General features: G+C 40.5%; 1 pseudogene; it reads right to left on the reverse strand.

Moving 5' to 3' along the window:
• Positions 1-11,919: 11,919 nt before the first annotated feature.
• LOC138399487 (mitochondrial import inner membrane translocase subunit Tim17-A pseudogene) lies at positions 11,920-12,433 on the reverse strand (annotated as a pseudogene).
• Between the last annotated feature and the right edge of the window lie 10,548 nt (positions 12,434-22,981).

Here is a 22,981-nt window from a genome sequence, read left to right on the forward strand (position 1 = left end):
GTAAGGCTGTTTGTTTTTAAACAACACAGAATGTTCTAAATAGCATACCAAGTGTTTAAAAAATTCTCTTTTACTGACATTCAACATCACATAGTATGATGTTTTGGTTTTACATAGACTCATACCAGTCAGTTTTTAACTTGAATGACCATTCAGGTTGTCACTTACTATAATCATCTGTAAGCACTCTTTAACTGAAGCGCTATCCTCTCATTTTTTTTTTAATTCCACCAAAAATGATATAAACAATAAGGGAAAATAGGAAATGGATATCAGCAGACCAAAAAAGCCAACTAAATTTTTGAAAGCTAGGATACAGATGAAAGAATGGTAACTGATATTGAGAAGCAAAAGAAGCTAAAACCTATGTCCAAAAAGGTAGAAACCAAGAAGCAGTCAGCCAATTTACCCTCAAGATATTTGAAAGGCTGGGAGCTTGGAAGCATGAGTACTTCCTGTGCATAAAGTGTTTCATGCCTCATGACTAAATATGGGTGGACAGAGAATTTGGTAAAATTCTGTCATGGAAACAGAAAATATATTTGAGTAAACAAATTAGTATACCCTACTTACCTCAGGAGAAAATTAATAAATTTAGATTATTAAGAACATAAGTATATAACCAAAGATTATAAGATATTTGAGGAAAGCCTCTAACAACAATAAATCCCAGAGGAAACAAAGACAATATAAGGAACAGAACAAAACTGTAATTGATATAATCAGAGAGGTAAAAGAATATATTTTATCCATGAAACAAGAAAATGATGATTGTTTTTTAAAAAGGAATAATGAGAATAAAAAAATTATGGAAATTAAAATATGGTCATGAAACAAACAAAAAATTTCAATAAAAATAAAAGGATTAGAAGATAAAAGCGGCCGGGCCCAGGGAGGCCAAGGCGGGCGGAGTGTTTGAGCTCAGGAGTTCGAGACCAGCCTGAGCAAGAGTGAGACCCCCGTCTCTACTAAAAATAGAAAGAAATTATATGGACAACTAAAAATAATATATATAGAAAAATTAGCCAGGCATGGTGGCGCATGCCTGTAGTCCCAGCTACCCAGGAGGCTGAGGCAGTTGGATTGCTTGAGCCCAGGAGTTTGAGGTTGCTGTGAGCTAGGCTGATGCCATGGCACTCTAGCCCGGGCAACAGAGTGAGACTCTGTTTCAAAAAAAAAAAGAAGAAGAAGAAAATAAAAGCAAGGAAATCTCCTAGAAAGTAAAAATCAAAAGATAAGGCCGAGCGCGGTGGCTCACGCCTGTAATCCTAGCACTCTGGGAGGCCGAGGCGGGTGGATCGCTCGAGGTCAGGAGTTCGAGACCAGCCTGAGCAAGAGTGAGACCCCGTCTCTACTTAAAATAGAAAGAAATTATATGGACAACTAAAATATATATATACAAAAAATTAGCCGGGCATGGTGGCGCATGCCTGTAGTCCCAGCTACTCGGGAGGCTGAGGCAGTAGGATCGCTTAAGCCCAGGAGTTTGAGGTTGCTGTGAGCTAGACTGACGCCATGGCACTCACTCTAGCCCGGGCAACAGAGTGAGACTCTGTCTCAAAAAAAAAAAAAAAAAAAAAAGATAAAAAAGATGGACAATGGCCGGGCGCGGTGGCTCACGCCTGTAATCCTAGCACTCTGGGAGGCCGAGGCGGGTGGATTGCTCAAGGTCAGGAGTTCGAGACCAGCCTGAGCGAGACCCCGTCTCTACTAAAAATAGAAAGACATTATATGGACACCTAAAAATCTATATAGAAAAAATTAGCCGGGCATAGTGGCGCATGCCTGTAGTCCCAGCTACTCGGGAGGCTGAGGCAGTAGGATCGCTTAAGCCCAGGAGTTTGAGGTTGCTGTGAGCTAAGCTGACGCCACGGCACTCACTCTAGCCTGGGCAACAAAGTGAGACTCTGTCTCAACAAAAAAAAAAAAAAAAAAAGATGGACAATAAGAGAGGAAAAATAAGATGCTTAAAGGATCATTCTAGAATGTCCAACATCTGACTAAAAGGATTTCCAGAAAGAGAAAACAGGGAGAAATAAAAACTGATGAGAAGAAATCATCAAATAAATCAAACAGGGAAATATCCTAGAGCTGAAATAATGCAATCAAGACATACAATTTCAGATTGGAAGATCCCACCATATGCTCAGCCCAATGGATAAAAAAAGACTTACACCAAGTCACAGTATGCAATTTCAGGACACTAAGAATAAACTTAGAACTTCTAGAGGATTGGGAGTGGGAGGCAATCATATTACAAGGATTCCGAATCAGAATGGGCATCAAACTTGTGGATAACAACAGAATTCAGAAGAAAGTGAAGTGATGCCTTCCCAGTTCTGAGGGAGAAGTTATTTTCATCCTAGAATTCTATTCCTATCCTTAAGTAACAGTTAGCTACACAGGTAAACAATTAAGGACATCGATGCAGTCTTTCTCACTCTGCTGAAGGATGGGTCCCAGCACAATGAGTGGCGTAACCAAAAGAAGAAAACATGCAAGCTGGAAAACAGGGAATGCCACACATGAAAGTAGCATACAGGATGGTAGTCCAGGGATGACAATCTAGGCATCAACCAGTCTAGACGGGAGGAGATTACAGAGACAACCACTAGGTTATCTGAAATGTTGAATGCAGTATTGATAAGCCTCTGAAAATCTAATGAAACATTTGGTTAGATTGAAAGAAAATGATAAGATGGAAAACTAGGCAATTCTTAACTCAAAAGAAAACTGAAGGCCTGGCGCGGTGGCTCACGCCTGTAATCCTAGCGCTCTGGGAGGCTGAAGCGGGCAGATTGTTTGAGCTCAGGAGTTCGAGTCCAGCCTGAGCAACATAGTGAGACTACATCTCTGTATAAATAACTAAATAAATACATAAATAAATTTTTTTTTTTTTTTTTGAGACAGAGTCTTGCTCTGTTGCCCAGGCTAGAGTGCCATGACGTCAGCCTAGCTCACAGCAACCTCAAACTCATGGGCCCAAGCAATCCTTCTCCCTCAGCCTCCAGAGTAGCTGGGACTACAGTCATGTGCCACCATGCCCGGCTAATTTTTTTCTGTATATTTTTAGTTGTCCAGCTAATTTCTTTCTATTTTTTTAGTAGAGATGGGGTCTCGCTCTTGCTTAGGCTGGTCTTGAACTCCTGAGCTCAAACAATCCACCCACCTTGGCCTCCCAGAGTACTAGGATTACAGGCGTGAGCCACGTCGCCTGGCCTATAAGTAAAATTTTTAGAAAGCCTCTGGGAAGCACAGCTTGGGGAAGGGAAGAGGAACTGCTTTTTTAAAAAATATAAGCTTTGTAGTACTATTTAATAATGTATATAGCTTTGTACTACTTTGATAAAAAATAATTTATAACCCCCCCAAAAAAGAACCAATGAGAATAGTTCCAGAGATGACTTGTGTTTTAGCTTGCATCATGCATTAATACCAACACTCTAATTAGTGTGAATTCTCTTCACAGACCCAACATTTTCTGAATTTAGGAAAAGATCATTGCTTCATATGCCCTGTCTCTCTCGGTGACCAATATTTGAATTTTCAAAGAATTACACAGAAAAGGAAAAACAGTTTCTCCTATTTCCTGTGTGTGATAAGTGAATATCCCAAAGCATAAAATATGATTTTAGAATATTCATTTTCCAAATGTTCACTATTCTCTGCATTTACCACACCACGTCTGTTCGGCATTTGATAACCAAATTGAAAGTCTCCTTGCTCTGCTCTGCCTCCGTCTGGTTCTCCCTCAGTCTCCCTAAATGCTGCCCTCGTTACATCATCCAGGGCCTTCTCTGCTTTGACCCCTCACTTGAGTAATTTCCACATTTCACCTTATAAATTGCCAAATATTCAGTATTCTATATACAACAGTAGTATATATGTTTTGCTAATGACAAATATATATGTGTGTGTACATATACAAAAAAACAGTAAGAAGTGTATAAATTCAGAACCTACTAATCTAGAGTAAACATATGTGATATGCATCTAATAAAATGTACTTTTCTGGTAGATGAAACAGTCTGTCAGTACCTATGTGACAGTAAACAACTATCTTAGAATTGAATTAATCAAACATGGGCATTTTCTCCTCAAAATGTTTCTTTTTTTTTTGACACAGAGTCTCACTCTGTTGCCCGGGCTAGAGTGCCGTGGCGTCAGCCTAGCTCACAGCAACCTCAAACTCCTGCCTCAGCCTCCCGAGTAGCTGGGACTACAGGCATGTGCCACCATGCCCAGCTAATTTTTTATATATATATTTTTAGTTGTCCAGATAATTTCTTTCTATTTTTAGTAGAGACGGGGTCTCGCTCTTGCTCAGGCTGGTCTTCAACTCCTGACCTCGACTCAAAATGTTTCTAACAGATGAATGCTGCCATCCTGAGGTAATTTTACGTACCAAAATCTTCTGATGAACTGTAATGGACATATTCATTAAAATCCAGTATTTATTTTGAAGACTCACTTTGGCAAATTGTTGATTTTTGAAAAGTAGTTGAGGGGGGAGGGGCAAAAAAAAGAAAATTAGTTGAGAGGCTTCAACTCAGCAAGTCTAAAGAAAGAAAGAAAGTGGTTGAGGAGCAAAGAAAACGTTCTCTATCCATGGTTCTTCGTTCATAATCACAATGTAGCCAAAAATAAACTGGTATTTATATGGATTTATAGCTGGAAAACAAAATATGTGAGAGCAGTAAGAAAAATTTCATCATCAGGAGACCCCGAAGGGCAGATTCCATAGTTATCTCATTAAATCAATCCATCTAGACAGTCTAGTTTATGGTTCAAGTCAAAATTCATATCCCTTTCCTGCCAACCCAAATACTGAGGGGGAAGAAAACACACTAGAAAGCTATTTTACTTAAATTATTTGGATAATAGCTGTAATTTTCATTTAAGTTTGCAAGTGGAATTAGTTTTTCAGTGTAAGGAAAGTTTGGGTAAATTATTTGTTATACACAGCTCTTTTACATTCTTAATATAGGAATCAACAGGTAATATAGTAGAAAGCTATTGAAGTACAGGCGACAGATGGCAACTAAAATGCCTTCAGGCACAACATGCAATGTACTTACTATTTTCTGAATAAAAAGTCTGGACCAAGATAAGCAGAAACACTTCTATGGAGGGAAATAAGAAATAACTTGAAATCAGAACTATCTTAGAAAATCCAGAATGTGTCATCATTGAAAATACACATCATTATAAACACAAAGAGAAATATCTTTCAATCAAAGAATACAATGAAGTTCCATTTTATACTCACTTAACCATCTAGAATTCAACTACACATTCTCAGCAAAATTTTTTAAAAAGAGAAATAGAAATAGAAATAGAAGTAATACAAGCAACTGTGCTTTTGCTAAACCCATTAAGCGTGTGCCCTTGCCAATGGATACAATCAAATCCAAATGGGTCAATGGATATTGACAAACCTGTGGAAAGAATATTTGATTTTGTTTGAATTGTATCCTTGATGATGGGTAATGTCACCAGGCCGTGAATGATGATATCTTCTTTGCTGCCCATCAGATCAACAGATAAGCTCAGGATGTCCTGCCCAGGTGGCACCTTGATTAGTTCCAGCAGTGGCCTGCCTGGCTCCACCCACCAATCCTCGTCAAGGTAGGGCCTCTGTTCAGGCTGGTGGAAAGGGGCCAGCCCTTTTTCCTTGCTCTCTAAAGAACTTTTCCGTAGAGACATCTTTTTTGAAAATCAACTACATTAATCCACGAAGAGCATTCATTTTGGAATTAGAGGGATCTGGATTTAAATAAGTTACTTAACTTCTGTGAGCTTCAGTGTCTTTGTCTATAGAGTGAGAGAAATAATATCTACATTATGTCCATGAGGGTACTGCATCTGAATGTACTACTACAGCTACATTATACGCTATAGTAGTATGTATGTTTATCACAACACATGTTACAGAATACACACTTAATTTTAGCTCATGCCCACTCTTTCTCTGCCTAACTTCAGAATTAGACTCATTACTAGACAATTGAAAATTTGATCTCTCTTCCAGATTAGACCTCTCTGGGTACATTTAATTTACTGAACAACAGATGTGTGTAGTATGTCTTTGGCTATTATGTAGTATTAATATATAAAAGGCATAATAGCCAAGAGAACAAGTTTTAGAGTAAGACAAACCTGGGTTCAAATTCAACTTCCACTACATCCTATATGACCTTATATGAACTATATGACCTTAGGAAAGTCATTTAACTTCTCTGAGCTGTGATGAAGCACAGTACTCACTATAATTTTATGAGCTTAAGGGAAGCCATCTTGTATGCAGGCTAGTGCAGCCATCTTGTGTATGGACTCACTGTTGTGTGAAGTAGAGAAGAACACATGAATAACAAAAAAATTTTATACAGTGATTAACTTGTAAGTGATTGTTTAAAATCATTAGGTGTGTATAGTTACATTGTACTACACTTGGCAGTTCCTTGGGAAAAATGTTCCTTGGATGTTCCTCAAGGAAATGTTCCTTGATTTAATGGATGCTATTTGCTTCTGTAAGTTTGCTTGCTTATGAATTATTGTAATCAACATGTTTTTTTAGCCATATGTGTATTATTAGTGGTGAAGGTATATAACCCCTGCTCACTTTAAGATCGGGGCCATTCTCTGTCTCTGGACTTTCCCAGGACAGGGGTGGTCGCTGGCCAGCTAATAAAGACTCCTAATTTGGCTCAATTCGGTCTTTTTTTTTTTTTTTTTTTTTTTTTTTTTTTTTTTTTTTGAGACAGAGTCTCACTCTGTTGCCCAGGCTAGAGTGAGTGCCGTGGCGTCAGCCTAGCTCACAGCAACCTCAAACTCCTGGGCTCAAGCGATCCTCCTGTCTCAGCCTCCCGAGTAGCTGGGACTACAGGCATGCACCACCATGCCCGGCTAATTTTTTCTATATATATTTTTAGCTGTCCATATAATTTCTTTCTATTTTTAGAGGTGGGGTCTCGCTCTTGCTCAGGCTGGTCTCGAACTCCTGAGCTCAAACGATCCGCCCACCTCGGCCTCCCAGAGAGCTAGGATTACAGGCGTGAGCCACCGCGCCCGGCCTCAATTCGGTCTTTAGGTGGTCATTTCTCGCATCTTAGGCTATAACATGAGCCTTTATTTTCCACTTACAAAATAGGAAAATAATGCTTTTTCTATCCACTTCCCAGAGATTTTTCTGGGGATGAAATTGGATAATAGATGTCAAAATACTTTGTGAATAATATTAATAGAATGCTATACAAATGCAAGTTGTTTTCATTATTATCATTATTATTGTAAGTAATGGAATTATTATAAGTAATGCTTACTTTTATTATTCCTGACAGATGATTTATTTTAAAAAAAGAAATTGTCACATTCAGGAAAAACTAGTCATTACATAACCAGCTCTTTCTTATACTGAGAAAAAGATAAAGTTAGTAAACAAATATTTAAATAAAGACAACTGGCCAGAGGCCGGGCGCAGTGGCTCACGCCTGTAATCCTAGCCTGTGGGAGGCTGAGGCGGGAGGATTGCTCAAGGTCAGGAGTTTGAGACCAGCCTGAGCAAGAGCGAGACCCCATCTTTACTAAAAATAGAAAGAAATTATATGGACAACTAAAAATAGAAAAAAAAATTAGCCGGGCATGGTGGTGCATGTCTGTAGTCCCAGCTACTCAGGAGGCTGAGGCAGGAGGATTGCTTGAGCCCAGGAGTTTGAGGTTGCTGTGAGCTAGGAGGATGCCACGGCACTCTAGCCTCTGTCTCAAAAAAAAAAAAAAAAAAAAAAAAGACTACTAGACAGAGAATTAAAATATGACTTCTAGTCTGCATGCTAATACTGACAATTTCTTAGACAAATCTCCCAAATTTATGTAACTTGGTTTTTTATCTGTAATGTGAGTCCTGCCTCACTTGATTACTAGTAGGACAAATAGAGGAAAATGATGGGAGAGATGTCAAATCCTTTAGAAAGAAGTCTCTTATATTCAGATGAGTTATTTGTTCCTTCCTTCTTCAGATATATGGTGTGGAAGCCAGGCACGGCGGTATGTACCTATAGTCCCACCTACTTGGAAGGCTGAGGTGGGAGGATCACTTCAGCCCAGCAGTTTAAGGCCAGCAACATAGCAAGACCCTATAAATAAATAAGTAAATAAGTAAGAAGATATATGGTTATGGGCAATCACCTTGGCAATGCGCCTCGTTTTATGAGCAATTCTGCTACAGATATAATTATCAGGGATTTATAGGTGTGGTAGAGTTAACCCAGGAAATCTTTAAGGAACATTGTAGGACCTCAGCTTCACTCTTTAATTAAAGCCTGGTTAACATACAGAACTGTTATGTTAAGAAGATGGTTCAAACCATAGCCAAGTAAAATTACCCATTATTTGCAGAATAGGAGAAACAGAACATTTAAGAAAATTAAAATAAGATTGATCTGTCAGCAGAATCTCAAAAGAATTTCAAACTTCCTTTTTAGACTCAGGAAATTTTCTTTAAAAGAGAAATTTAGAAATGCATCCTTGGCAGCAATGAGAAAGAGACAAAAGAAGAACCTTTTTTTTTTTTTAAATATTAAAACACTGTACTAATCTAAAAACTCTCTGGCTCTTATTTCATTTTTAAGTGTCAAGCTCAATGAAATGGAGGTGCATTTTATGTCTCACTATAAGTAATAATATTCCCAGAATAATTTATCTTGCTCAATTGTAGGCAGAAGTCTAACAAATGTCTTCAACCCTTACCAGCTCCAGGTTGTAATACATACTCAGAAGCTGTTCCTTCATTGTATAGGAAAATCCCTTTCTCAAAACTGTAGCTTTAACTATAAGCCAGGGTGTGGGGCCTGAGACCTGAGCTACTGGATAGAGTTTCTATATCATTTCTATCCTCTACTCAGAAAATCTGTGCCAGTATCATCATCAAGTTTCTTGACGGGAGACTTCTCTCTTTTTCTTGAAATGAGATTTAACAAAAGACTGAGAACACCTGTGCTTTCTCCCAGTGAGCGTAGACTTTAATTAGTCAAATTCCAATCAAGAGCAAAAGCCACACAGTAATTTAAGCAGGAGCATGTAATATAAAGAATTATTAAGCAATGAATGACAGGACAGTGACTCTAAAGATAGAATGAGAGCTCTAAATAGTGCTATAGAACTGAGGAAAAGTACCCAAAAAAGAACAAATCTGGAGGAAGGGTTCAGAGATCACCGAAGAAGGTATGGTTACAGCCCACTTAATGGCAGAGAAATTCTGAAGTTACCCAGCCTAGAGACGGCCCAGAGTTGCCAGGAAGGCAGAAACAACCCTTTGGGGCACAGGTGATTCTAGGGCCGGGGCAGGGAAAATGCAAGATAAGCTTGGAGAAAAGTAAATATAGTGTGGCCAGGCATGGTTGCTTACACCTGTAATCCTAGCACTCTGGGAGGCCGAAGTGAAAGGATCGTTTGTGATCAGCAGTTTGAGACCAGCCTGAGCAAGAGTGAGACCGCGTCTCTACCAAAAATAGAAGAAAATTAGCTGGGCACGGTGGCACGCGCCTGTAGTTCCCAGCTACTCAGGAGGCTGAGGCAGGAGGATCGCTTGAGCCCAAGAGTTTGAGGTTGCAGTGAGCTGTGATGATGCCACTGCTCTCTACCCAGGGCAACAGAGTGAGACTCTGTCTCAAAAAAAAAAAAATAATATAAGTAAATGTCGGGCCAGGAAGAAAGGAAGTGCTCAGAAAACAAGAGGGACTCAGGCAGGAGCCAATCTGAAAGAGCTCCCAAAGGCCAAAGCTGGGAATTTCAGAGGCAAGTCTGTCACTTCCCTTTGTCAGTGTTCTACACTAATTATCTAGAAGATGTGGCAACAATTCGGCAGATTCAGTCACTGAAGCCTTCTTTAAAAAAATGCAAGATAGGTGAATGTCTTTAATCCCACTGAATCGTACACTTAAAAAATGGTTATAATAAATTTGTTGTGTAGGTTTTAGCACAATAAAAAAAATTTTAAGCAAGATATAAAGTGAGGAAAAATCATCCCTAAATCCATAATGCTGCATTTATCAGATTATTTCTAATGATTTAAGTCATAGAGTAAAGCCCAAGGTTACAGTGTTTGGAGAGAGTTGGAAGACCACCTTGACCTTCACGTGCAACTGTGGAACCAGCTTGGTTGGGGGAAAGAACTCAGGTCCCACATCACAGGGGCAATCCTCTCTCCGTAGCCATTGAACAGTTTTCTTCCAGAACAATGACTCAACTCTCTGGGGAAGAGTTTCTTATCACAGTATGGTAGCTGCAATATTTCACTAAGTAGAAGGCTCACAACATATTTATTATATTACAATCTTTTAAAAAAATCCATTTCACATTTTATAAATTTGTTCTCAACTTCAGAAATAATTTCAAAAGGACAAAGACTGACAAAAACTATTTTTAATTATAGTAATAAGCAAGGAACTAATAAGGGGTGTTCAGTCAAAATGGAAGAAAATGCTTCCACTTGGCCTTACCTCCACATTTCATTCCTAACTTAGCACAAACCATATTCTAATACAATGCAATCAATTTTATTCATGGCAAGGTGATAATTAATATGTAGTCCTCGCAAAATGGGTCTGATGGTATTTTTTGATTTGCGCCTTCTTTGGTTGGGAATATTGTATTAAATAACTATATGGCAAATAAAATGACTCGACAGGCCCACGCAGCAGAAGTAAGTATTTTCAATAGCAAGTTGCCTTTATATGGGCATATTTCTACATTCTAAAATAATGTCCCCATTATCTTGGTTAGAGTTCAACTCTTTTAAATTTATAAGAAATATGCTGCGCATGAGTGTGTGGTGATGATTCACAGATTTGAAATAACACCTACTCTCCTTCGGTTCTGGCACAAAATGTGTCAGTGAAGCCTGCAATTAGGAAAATTATCTTGGCCTGTCTTGCCACAAGGATGGTGACGTCAATATATACATCCAGAGCAGAAATGTCTTCCAAAAAAATGAGTTTAAAAAACACTTTTACCCCAACACTGCTTGGTGCCTTGGTGCCTTTGCAATGTCATCTGAATCACTGTCATTGGATAATATTACTAATAACATCTACTGAAAACTGCAATGTAGTTTCTCTTAGTCTTCATAAGAGTCCTATGAGCTAGGTACTATCATGGTTCCTATTTTACTGACAAAGAGGTTAAATAAGTTGCCCAAGATCATACAGCCAGCTAATGGTACAGCTTGGATTTGAACCCACGTCTCTCAGACTCAGATGTTCATGCTCTTGACCAGGACTGGCTACATAATTTGAAGGGCCCAGTGCAAAATGAAAATGTGGGGCTCCTTATTCAAAAATTATTGATAATTTCAAGATGGCAATAGCAAGACCTGGGTGTGGTCCCTTCTAAGAACAGGGCCCCCTCCTGTGTGACTACACAAGTCGTACACCCCTGATCCTTTTTTTTTTTTTAATTTTTTTGAAGTTCCAGGAGCTTTTTATTGTTTGAATAACAGAACACACAAAACCAGGCAGAGAAGTCCTCAAGGAAATGATGGTTAGTCATCTTTCACCGTTATTTGCCCTTTGGTTGGTCCTTCATCTTTTAAGCACTTACTATATTTTATTTTAATGATACTAGGCATTTATTTTGATCACAAAGGCAATTCAAATGTGAATAAATAAATGTATTATCTTTTAACACCCCAACCCCGCGTTCCTTTAAATAGAAAAAAAGTGCTAAGCAGTCAGGATGGCCGAGCAGTCTAAGAGGATGCAGTCTAAGGCGCTGTGTTCAGAAAAAAAGTGCTAAATGTCTCTTCATTGTCTATTTAGCCACAGTTGTCCCACCTATGCTTTTAAAAACAAATTGTAACTGGATCTTCCAAAATCCTTCTCACACTACAGCTCATTCTGTTAAAGAAATCCTGGGGAAGAAGTCCTATGGATATTGTCCATAGTCTCCAAAAGGTGAGGCCAGTAACCGGGGTGGAAGGCAACTGGGAGGTGTCTCCAGCTAACTCAGGACCATTGGGAAACTGCAGAGGCAAATCTTGTCAACAGGACATCAGCTCCTTCAGTTAAAGCTAGGAGAATGCCACCCACAGCGGCTGACCCAACCACAGCCACTGGGCCATTTCTTGCTACCAGTCTGGCTCCTGTTAAGGCCCCACTTGTGACTGAGTTCCAGGGATCTTCTTTTCCTCTTACTTGAACCATACTACAGTCAACCATGGAAAACAGACTTCCCCAAACTGCAAAGCTACCTCCCAACTGTGGAGCCCTGGTTTTAATAGCTGTCAAACTCCCACATAGTCTGTGGTTTACTCCCCTGGAGAATTGCAAAAACCTGTTGTTGCTTGAAAGATACCACCACCAACGGTACCCATCATAAAGGCCCCACCACAGACATCCCCAATTCGCCATGGGCAAGGCTCTCCTGCGTACTCCACCATCGGGACCCAACCGTGCTGGTCCTACTGTTAACCATATCACTTCCCTCCATCTTGGTCTTGTCCACATGCCTCAACCTAATTCAGCAAATATTTTGTCCAAGCCACACCTCCACCGTAAGAGGTCCTGTGTAGATCCACAAGAGACGCAGGTTCAGCCTGGAGACAAACAACACGTATTTCTCAGCCAATCCTTTTATTTGCTGAGATGTCTCATTATACCTAACAGCAGGAACTATCCCATAATTTTAAATAAGTTCTAAATATCAAACCTTCTCTTTGGTTGGTCCCTAACACCTCCGTTTTAATTAGCCTGTTTCCCTCAAAAACAAACAACAAGAAAAAACTTCAGCCATTTCCAACGCAATGTTCAGCATGTAAGATGGCAGTGGAATGCACTGCTCCCGGGTGCTATGAGTATTTGCAGCTGCTTTGCCCTAATGACGGGAAAAGGTCTCAGATCCTTGTAATTGTAGAGTCCCGATTAGCGAAACCTTTGCCTCTCTGGATCTTCTCTTAGAGATCCCTCCAAACCTTTCACTTGGCACCTTCATTCAGTGGAATGTCTACAGCTGAGTGGATGACCTATTCTAGTATAAACCTTTTGCCATCCAACGCACACCCTGAGAACAAAAGGAGTCTGTTTATGGTGTGTATAGACTAATTGTGACATGCAGTTTACATTTCTAGAGACAGGGGCAGGCTCTGCACGTGCATTTGTGGTGGGGGAGAGTTTGGGAGAGGAAGTCTAGAAGGTAGATGTCTGTCCTTGGTGGAGTTTTCCACTTAATTTGATGCCCAGCCCCAAACTCTCCTGTTCCTTCCTCCTCCCCCCAGCTGGAGATTCTTATTTCCTATCTTCAGACACATTTTAACTGTGATTCCCTTTTCTATAAGAAATGTTGGCAGTTCCTATTTTTAGTTTTCTCCTAATATGGGATAAGGAGAAGGAATCACAGCTAGCCCCCAACAGAAACTCTTCACACTTTAGGACTTTAATGTGGACTGCTTGGATTGATGCATCCCTGCCTCCTATGAGTAAGGTTAGATCTAGTTATAGAGAACCTGGAAATTTGCCATGGAAAGGATGTCCAGATACATGCAAGTATCTAGAATGGTAGTTCTCAATCATATCAGAACCACTATCTCCTTTTTATAATAAAACACCCCCTTCACTGTCCTGAAATAAAATCCATATGTAATATAACCTACTTACACACAGAAAAAAATGTTTCTAATTAACATAATGTCTTAAGTGTAATATAAAGGGGAAAGGAAGTCACACATGGTGGCAGACCTGTAGTCCCAGCTACTAAGGAGTCTAAGATGGGAAGATCCCTTGAGCTCAGAAGTTTGAGTTCAGCCACATAGTGAGATCCCATCTCTAAGAAAAAGAAAAAGAAAGAATGAAGGAAAGAAAAGAAAATTAGAGTTAGGGTCTATGTTCAAATAATTATAAATAGATTCTTCGCCCACATCAATGCCCTGCAGGGCATTTGAAAGTCAGGCAAAACGGTTTCCTTATCCTATGGAACTGTTCCACACATCTGTCAGTCCTGGCCCCAGCCACCAAATGCCAGTAAGCACGCCCTCAATCATTGTGATAACCAAAAATGCACCCACAATTTCCAAACCACATCCAAAAAGTGATACTGCCGCTGTTGAAAACAACTGGTCTGAGTACGAGTGCCTTGTACATTGGGTTCCTTTTGACTGTCCCCCGGTTAGGATTTCCAGGTGATAGAACAAGATATACTTGCCATCCTCCGAGGCTAAAAGTTCTGGGGTTTGGCAAGCCTGAACTCAACAAGCATGCGTTTTCTATTTGTACACAACTATTTTTAGGCCACTAGTTTTAAAATAGCCTGTGCACACACAGAGCATATTCACCAAGGTCCCTGACCACACAGAACGATGAGGGAGTGGCCATGTTATGCATGGACTGATGGTTATATAGAGTGAGGTAGAGCATTTATTTTGTGCTATATTTAAATTTTAGGGAGGGGGAAATGATGGGTGTGCTGATGCAGTTAGGTTCCTAAGAAAGACTGGTTGGTCTTGCACCTTGTTTCTTGGTTCACTCTGATCTCCAACTTGGATTAAAGGAGACTGCATTGTAAATATTTTCTCCCTGGCCAAGGCCTGCTGAACACAGAAGTCAAGCCAAACGGGGACCCAAAGGGAACAAGAGTCCCCTCACCATCATGCCCTTTGACACACACCCTTAATTAGGCTCTACCCAAACATCATTTACCAGGCACTAATAAAGATATTGAGTTCTGGCCAAAAAGAAAAAGGAAAAACAAGTTGTATGTTTGTGGAAACTTCTGTGAGTCACCCTCTAGCATTTACCAGAGGTCAATGTGTTTTACTGCCAGAATGAGCTAATATTTGAATGGAAGAAGAATTCTAAACAATCTCAGGGAATAGTTAAATGGTAAAATCCCTCTACACCATGACCTATGATATAAAATTTGCTCCTCTTAAATTATTATCATCCAAGAGCAGCATTTGTTAGCTTAATACCAAGCTTGTTTTCTGGGTAGTACAGTTCTTATGTGGGCCATTAAGAATAAAGTGGGTTTAAGTCAATGGAAGGGAGAGAAAAATGCATCCCAAGTGAGGAAACAATTCACTCATTCATGTGTGCATTCATTCCATCCCTACCCAGCTTAAATTCACTTATATGATGTTGCATGTGCCCTCAGCTCCCTTGCTGTCTCCAACATTTTGTGATACCCAACTTGATTAAATAATGACTCTTGTTAAAGACAACATTCCCCATAGTCCAGGCCTATACCTGTGCAGCTAAACATGATTGGCAAAGAACCAAATCATATTAAGAGATCCCACTTTGAATCTATGATGATCATAAACCTCTCGTAGGCCCTTAATGCTGCTGGCAATCATGCTGTATTTTCTTGGCTTTTTGATTCTCCCACTTTCCCGGGTGACTATTTCATATCTTCTCTTCTGTCCTCAAATCTCAAATACCTACTCACCATCCATCCTTATCCTGATTCTCTATTTCACTGAGAAAATAGAATGAATCAGAGGAGAGCTCCCACAAACACCCACCAGCCGCATCAGTGTCCACATTCTAGGCTTCTTTCCTTTGATTGCAGATGAATAATCTGTGCCCTTGGAAAAGGCCACTGCTCTGCTTGTGGACTAGGTGCCACCTACTCAAGGACTCACTTCAGCAATTCTCCTCTCTCCTGTATCAATTTACTCCTTTCCACTGAATCTTTTCCATCAATCTAAGAACACTATTTCTCCCATTTTTGAAAAACCCTCTGTTGACCCCACTTCCTCCTCCAGCTACTACCTCCATGTCTTTCCTTCCTCCCTAGGGGTTGTCTATGTTCACCTTCTCCAATATCTCTCTTCCCATTCTCTCATAAACCTAATACAGTCAGGTATTATGCAATCTACTTCTATCAAATTGCTCTTGTCAAGGTCACCTTGGCCTGCCTGCTGCTATATCCAGTGGTCAAGTCTCAATCTGTCTTACCTGAGCAATTAGTAGAATGTCATCACTTGTCCTCCTGAACCACTTTCCATGTGGCTTTTAGAAGAACTTACTTAGTATTCTCCCTGCCTCTCTGACTGCTCCTTCTCAGTCTTCTATGTTGGATCCTCATCATCTCTCTGACCTCCAAAACTTGGAGTATTCCAAGATTCAGTCCTTGGACCTCTTCTCTTTTCTGGCTTCACTCACTCAGTTGGTGATTTCATCCAGGCTCATGGTTTTAACTACCACCGTGTATGTGCTGACTGTGTCCAGCCTGCATGTCTCCCCTGAACTCCAGATTCACATATTCATCTACCTCCTTAATATTTCCACTTGGATGACTAATAGACATCTCAATATAACAAGTCCAAAACTGAACTCCTGATCTCCTCTTGCCACTGCCCTATCACCAAAGCCCGTTCCTTTTCTACTCTTCCCTAGGTTCAAAGGCCAAATCCTGGATACTTCTTTTTCTCCCATATCTGGCAGCAAATCTGTCAGCTTAACCTTCAATGTATGTCCAGAATCTGATCACTTCTTACCACTTCCACTACTACCATTGCTGTCTCTCACCTCAATTACTGTAAGAGCCTCTCAGCTCATCTCCCAGCTTCCATCTTTGACATCATTCAGATTCGTCTCAACACAGAAGGTTGAGTGTTACTGGTAAACATAAATCAGAGGGAGTCACTCTTCTGCTCAAAAACCCTCCAGTGATACTTTCATTAATAGTAAAAGTTCAACTCCAAAAACTCCTTTAAAGCTCTGCTTACTGCCCATTCCCTTCCAACCTCATCCCCTGACTCCTTCCCGCTTGCCTGTTCTAGAATTAGTGGCACACTCCTCACCCTTTGCTGTTCCCTGAACATTCCAGGCACCTCAGGACCTTCGTACTAGCTGTTCCTGCGATGCTCTTCCCGCTGGACATGCTCACTCTCACTCACCTCCTTCCCTCAAACAGCACTTCCCAGTGAGTCTTTCCCTGTTTACCATCTAAAATTGCAACTTCCAAGGTTCCTTTCCTCCTTCCCTGGTTTACTGTTTTCTGTAGAATGTATTGCTGTCTCTCAGAGCACACATTTATTTTACCTATTTCTCTCTTTTTTCTCTTTTTTTCCTTTTTGGCTTATATCTGCCAACCAGAATGTAGACTCCACAAGTGTTTGGGTTTTTGTCAGGTCTTTTCAACACTGTATCCTGGCATCTGGAAGAGTACCTACAGATATGAAGTGTTCAATAAAGATTTACTGAATGGATCAATGCCTACTGTATGCAAAGCATCATCTTTAGGTGCCAGTGAAACAGAGAATAAAGGTGAGTTACTTAACACTCTGTGCTTCGGGTTTCTCATCTATAAAATGGTAATAATATACCCCCATAATGCTATTAACAGGATTAAATGACTAAATACTTATGTAGCAATTGGAACTGCACCTGGAACTTAGTAAGTACTATGTTAGGTAAATAAAATAAAGATAGACAGATTTTTTTAAAATCCCTGTCCTTGGGAGAGACAAATAAAAAAAAAAAAATCCCTGTCCTTAAGAAACTCACATACACTAGAAAGAAAGATATAGCTGCAAAAGTACAGAGTGTGCAGTGGCAGCACAGAAGACGAAGGGCCAGCTTACTCTTAGGGTGAAAGAAGCCTTCACAGAGAAGCTGATACTTAACGTGAATCTTGGAGAGGGAGATGTTTACTAGGCCAAGAAGGGCATTCCAGGCCGAGGACACTGAACAAATGTTTGGATCAGGAGGTTCAGAGGTAAGAATAAATCTGTCCTTCCACCTTCCAGGAAGTGATGATCCAGAGTTGACTCAATAAATCCAGCTTGTTTTTCCTACTTTATGCTTTAATTTCCTTATTATGTAAGGAAAGGTGTTGGTAGCACTGAATATTAAATTGTAGTCATTTCCTTGTGTAGGGGAGAAAGTTTTGGAGATTGTTAGACCCAGAGAAAATGTTTATCCCAATCCACTTGATGTACATGATGAAAGGAAACTGCTAGCTCTAATTCACCTTAATGTTTTTGAAAGAATTTGCAAGTTTCTTATAATTTATTGCTATTTCCAAATTTGATATTTCCAATCTTCTGGTGTGATCATTAATAACCATTTAGCTTAAAAGTGCTGCATTAAATCTCATTTGTCTAAAAAGCACTTTGATTTCAATTTTACCATAGGCTTTATTTCCTTATTTTATTAGTTAATGAAAAGCATGTTTTATGTAGTATTACCTTCTCAGAAATATTAGCTAGTAGCAACTATTTTAAAAATTAAAACAACCCTAAACCTAAGCAACATAGCAAGACCCTGTCTCTACAAAAAAATAGAGAAATTAAGGCCCAGCACAACTTACACCTGTAATCCTAGCACTCTGGGAAGCCTAGGCAGGAGGATCACATGAGCTCAGCTAGTTCTCTAAAATAAAAATTAAAAAAGTAAAAAATTTAAAAAGAGAGAAATTAGCCAAGCATGGTGGCACGCCACCCTACTACTAGTCCTAGTTACTCAGAGGCTAAGGCAGGAGGATCGCTTGAACCCAGGAGTTTGAGGTTGTAGTGAGCTATGAAGATACCACAGCACTCTAGCCCAGCAACAGAGGGTGACCCTGTCTCCAAAAAAAGAAAAAAAAAAGAATTAAAACAACCCTAACATCCATTAAAATATTTTCTTAAGGACTTTTTTCCTACATTAAAAAATATTAATTAGAGACAACATTATTTCACACAACTTTGACTAAGTCCTTTTAAGTGAGTGATCTAGAAATCAGTGGAGAGGGACCTTAACAGGGAAGCAGTCAAGGGGTCACCCAGGAAGGAAGCAGAGGCTGGGCAGCAGGCATCAGAGCACGATAGCTGGATTTCCAGTTTTCAGGATATGGCCCAGAAACTCACTCCTGCCAGTGCCCTGGGTGCAGGCCCCGAGAGATTGACTCATGCTTGAGAGATGGAGGCGACATCCAAATGCCACTTTATTCATTTACAATGAGAAATTAAACTCTCACATGGACCAGAATGCTCTCATTTGCATAAGTAGTGCATTTTCTTCTTAAAGTCAAGGCAAAGAGGAGCCAATTCATAATCAGAAGGCACTTTACTAAGTAGCCATGAGAAATATCTGTCATGGGGTCAGACACCTCAAGGTCTGAATGCTTTTCTTCATTTCTCCCTGTAGACAGCCTAAATAGAAGATAAGTCATAATTAGAATGTTGCCCAGTAATAAGAATAAAGATAGATAATCAAATATATGGAAATAGGCTAAAAGACCCTGTGGCAGACAGAATAAAAGCCCTCAAAGATGCCTATTCCCTAATACCCAGAACTTGCGAATAGGTCACTTCACATGGCAAAAGGGACTGTGCAGATGTAATTACATTAAGGATCTTGAGATGAGGGGATTATCCTGCATTGTGGAGACAGGCCCAGTGTAATCACAAGCATCCTTAAAAGAGGGAGGCAAGAAGGTCAAAGGCAGTAGTAGAAGATGTGATGAGAGAAGAAGTTAGAATGATGCCCAGAAGGGCCTTTGTATGCCAGCAATACAAGTAGCTGCTTAGAAGTTGAAAAAGACAAGGAAATTGATTCTCCCCTGAAGTCTCCAGAAGAAAAGCAGCATTGCCAGCAGCCTGATTTTAGCCCAGTGAGACTCATGGACTCCTGACCTCCAGAACTGTAAGAGAATAAATTTGTGTTATCTTAAGGCACTAAGTCTATGGTAATTTATCACAGCAATGGGAGGAAACTAATACAGAGCCTTGGAAGGTACTTCTCTGTGATCCCAAAGAATGTTAACAAATTATAAAAAAAGAAATGTTTGCTATTGGGTTAAAGCCTGGTGCCAACAGATAAGTTTCACTCTCTTCTGTGGCTACAAATTATGGCAAGCCATTCTAATCTTAGAATTGCCTGAAATTTGTCACAAATGGAACCAAATGGGATTATGTAGATGGTCAAGTACAAATTCAATACCACTACTAGAATTTTCTTTTGAAAATTACAATTTTCTTTTGAAATTATTTTTAGCTGAAGTCAGGGCTGGTCTAAAATGTAGATGAAGTAAATAACTTTGCTCGTGAAATTACAACAAGATAGCAACAATTAAAATCCCCATTTTGCTGATAAAATGAGGCCCAGAGAAATTAAGCAATTTGTCCAAGGTTGGGGCTCTTAAATGTCAGAGTGTGAGGATTCAGACCTCTTAACCAGAGTCTGGGCTGTCAACCATTACACTACTGATATGATCTGAGAAATAAGGGGAGTATCTCTGCTGCAAAATACGGTCATGCGCCGCATAAAGATGGATATGTTCTGAAAAATGCATCATTAGGGATTTCATCCTAGTGTGAACATCAGAGTATACTTACACAAATGTGACTGGTATTAGCTTACTACACACCTAGGCTATATGGTATAGCCTGTTGCTCCTAGGCTACAAACTTCTACAGCATGTTACCATACTGAATACTATAGGCAGTGTAACACAAATGATGAGTATTTGTGTATCTACACATATTTAAACATAGGAAAGATACCGTAAAAATGCAATATTATAATCTTATGTTACCGCCATTGTATATTCAGCATGGGGTTAATCGAAATATTGTTATGTGGCACATGACTGTATTTCCCCATTATCATTATTCAGGATGCCTAAAATTTCACCATTCTTTTGATCTTGGCAACATATATTTCTGGGAAAAATAAAGTTAACTCTTTAGAGAATCCAAGGAGACAAAATCATTATGTTTTCTCTTATTTCTATTACCAATACCTTATTTCAGACCACCATCACTTCTCACCTGGACTGCTGCAGTAACTACCCAGCTGGTCTCCATACTCCCAGGAGGGCTCCTTCCAATCTGTTCACCACATTAGGGACAGAATGATCTTCCCAAAATTCCGATCTGATCACATCACTGCCCTGTTTAAATCCGCTTAGGGACTCCCCACTGCCTTTAGCATGGTCTACACCCGTTGATCTCACCCCATCAGGAAAAACTATATCACATATAATTTTCAACACCTTTGCCCTTACTGTCTTAAAAGGAAATTCAGGCCATGCGTGATGGCTCACACCTGTAATCCTAGCACTCTGGAAGGCAGAGGAGGGAGGATCACTTGATTTCTCCTTAGCAAGAATGAGACCCTCATCTCTATTAAAAATAGAAAAATTAGCCAGGTGTGGTGGCATATGCCTGTAGTCCCAGCTACTTGAGAGGCTGAGGCAAGAGGATTGCTTGAGCCCAGAAATTTGAGGTTGCAGTGAGCTACGATGACGTCACTGCACTCTAGCGGGAGTGACAGAGTGAAACTCTATCTCAAAAAGAGAAAAAAGGAAATTAATAGAGAATTCTGTGGAGGTAAGAAAAAACAAACTCAGTTTCTCCTATACTCTCACTCAACAGTCAACTCTGAAGACTTCTGTGACTTCTGGTCACCCAGATGTGGTGATTTCTCCCCACCAACAACCAATCAATCAATTCTGCAGCAAACACCAGCAGGATGTCCTCCAATTCAAGTCAATTCTGACACTATCCGAGATAGTGTCAGGTCCCAAAGGTGAAAGGCTCAGTCCCACAAGATGCCCCCCCATAAGAAAAATTTTCTTTTATTACTTAATAGCCACCTGAGACCTCCACTTTTCATAAAAGACCCGCATTAACATAATATGAACCTAACATCTGACCCATTAACTAATTTATTACCTGACACATCAACATAACACTAAACCTATTACCTGGTATATGAACTACCCTATTACTTGGCACATTAACATAATATTAACCTATTACCTGACATATTAACTAACCTATTACCTGGCAGACATTAGTCACCTGAGACCGCACCCCTTAGATCACCCCAACTTAATAAAAGTGGAAAAAATTACAAAGACGGGGCTCAAAATTCGGTGATGAGACCCCTCTGAGCCCGCAGACAAATAAACCTTAATTCTCCAACTCTCTGTGTGCCACTCAGTTTGTCCTCGAGACCACTCGCTATAACACTTGCTGTAACATTTTGGTTCCCTGACCCGAAAAACCAACCGCGCTGGCCCCTTGAAGCCACCGGTTCAGGGATGGGTACAGCGACCGGTGGGACCTCAGCGACAGAAGTGAACCAGCGCCAACTGCCATTTTGCAAAATATCTTCGCTCCTCGGGAGCTCCCGGTGGCCGTGGGGTCCCAAATTCACCCAGACACGCCGCAGAGAAGGACAAGTCAAATCAGGTCTGGAGGCATCAGACCAGGTGAGGTCCCGGGACCCGACCGAGTCAGGCCCGTCAGACAACGGAAGAGGAGCTTGATCACCTCCTGAGTGCAGGGAATTCCCAGGGTGGAAATGTGTAACCTCTGCCTGTCTGAGTGAGTGAATGAAAAGTGAAGTGAAGAGTGACTGAAAACTGAAAAGTGAGTGAAGAGTGACTGTTTGTGGTTCCACGGCTATGGCTACAAAACCTAAGTGGGTCCTCACCTGCGATTCTGTGGTGGCATCCTACGGCATAGGTGATTCACTCCCCTAAAAGGAGCGACCAGGCCCCGGGTTTATACGGGCACACCTTAGCCAAGACGCGCCTAAGTTCTCGCGAGGGACGCAGCCAGGCAGACACCTGAGATAAACACCGCCTCCCCCTTTGTCTGTTAAGCTGCGACACCGTTCAAGGTTTTAGGATGGGTAGCGTAAAATCTAGCCCGCAGTCCTTAAATACATGTTAAAAAACTTTTAAAAGAGTTTCACGGGAGATTACGATGTCGCACTGAGTCCCAGCAGACTTAGGGCCCTCTGTAAACACGAATGGCCCACATTTGGGGTTGACTGGCCTGCAACAGGAACCTTAGACCTCCCCATCGTGCGAACAGTTTGGAAAATTGTGACCAGGACTCCCTACCACCCCGACCAATTCCCTTACATAGATTCATGATTAGAGATTGCTCAGAGCATGCCCCCTTGGGTCTGTGCTAATAAGGGACAGAGCAGGATTTATGTGGCCCAAAGGACCAGAGACTCCAAACTGTCCAAACCCATCTATCAAAAAA

The sequence above is a fragment of the Eulemur rufifrons genome, chromosome 19 (assembly GCF_041146395.1).
Source record: "Eulemur rufifrons isolate Redbay chromosome 19, OSU_ERuf_1, whole genome shotgun sequence".
NCBI classification, from domain to species: domain Eukaryota; kingdom Metazoa; phylum Chordata; class Mammalia; order Primates; family Lemuridae; genus Eulemur; species Eulemur rufifrons.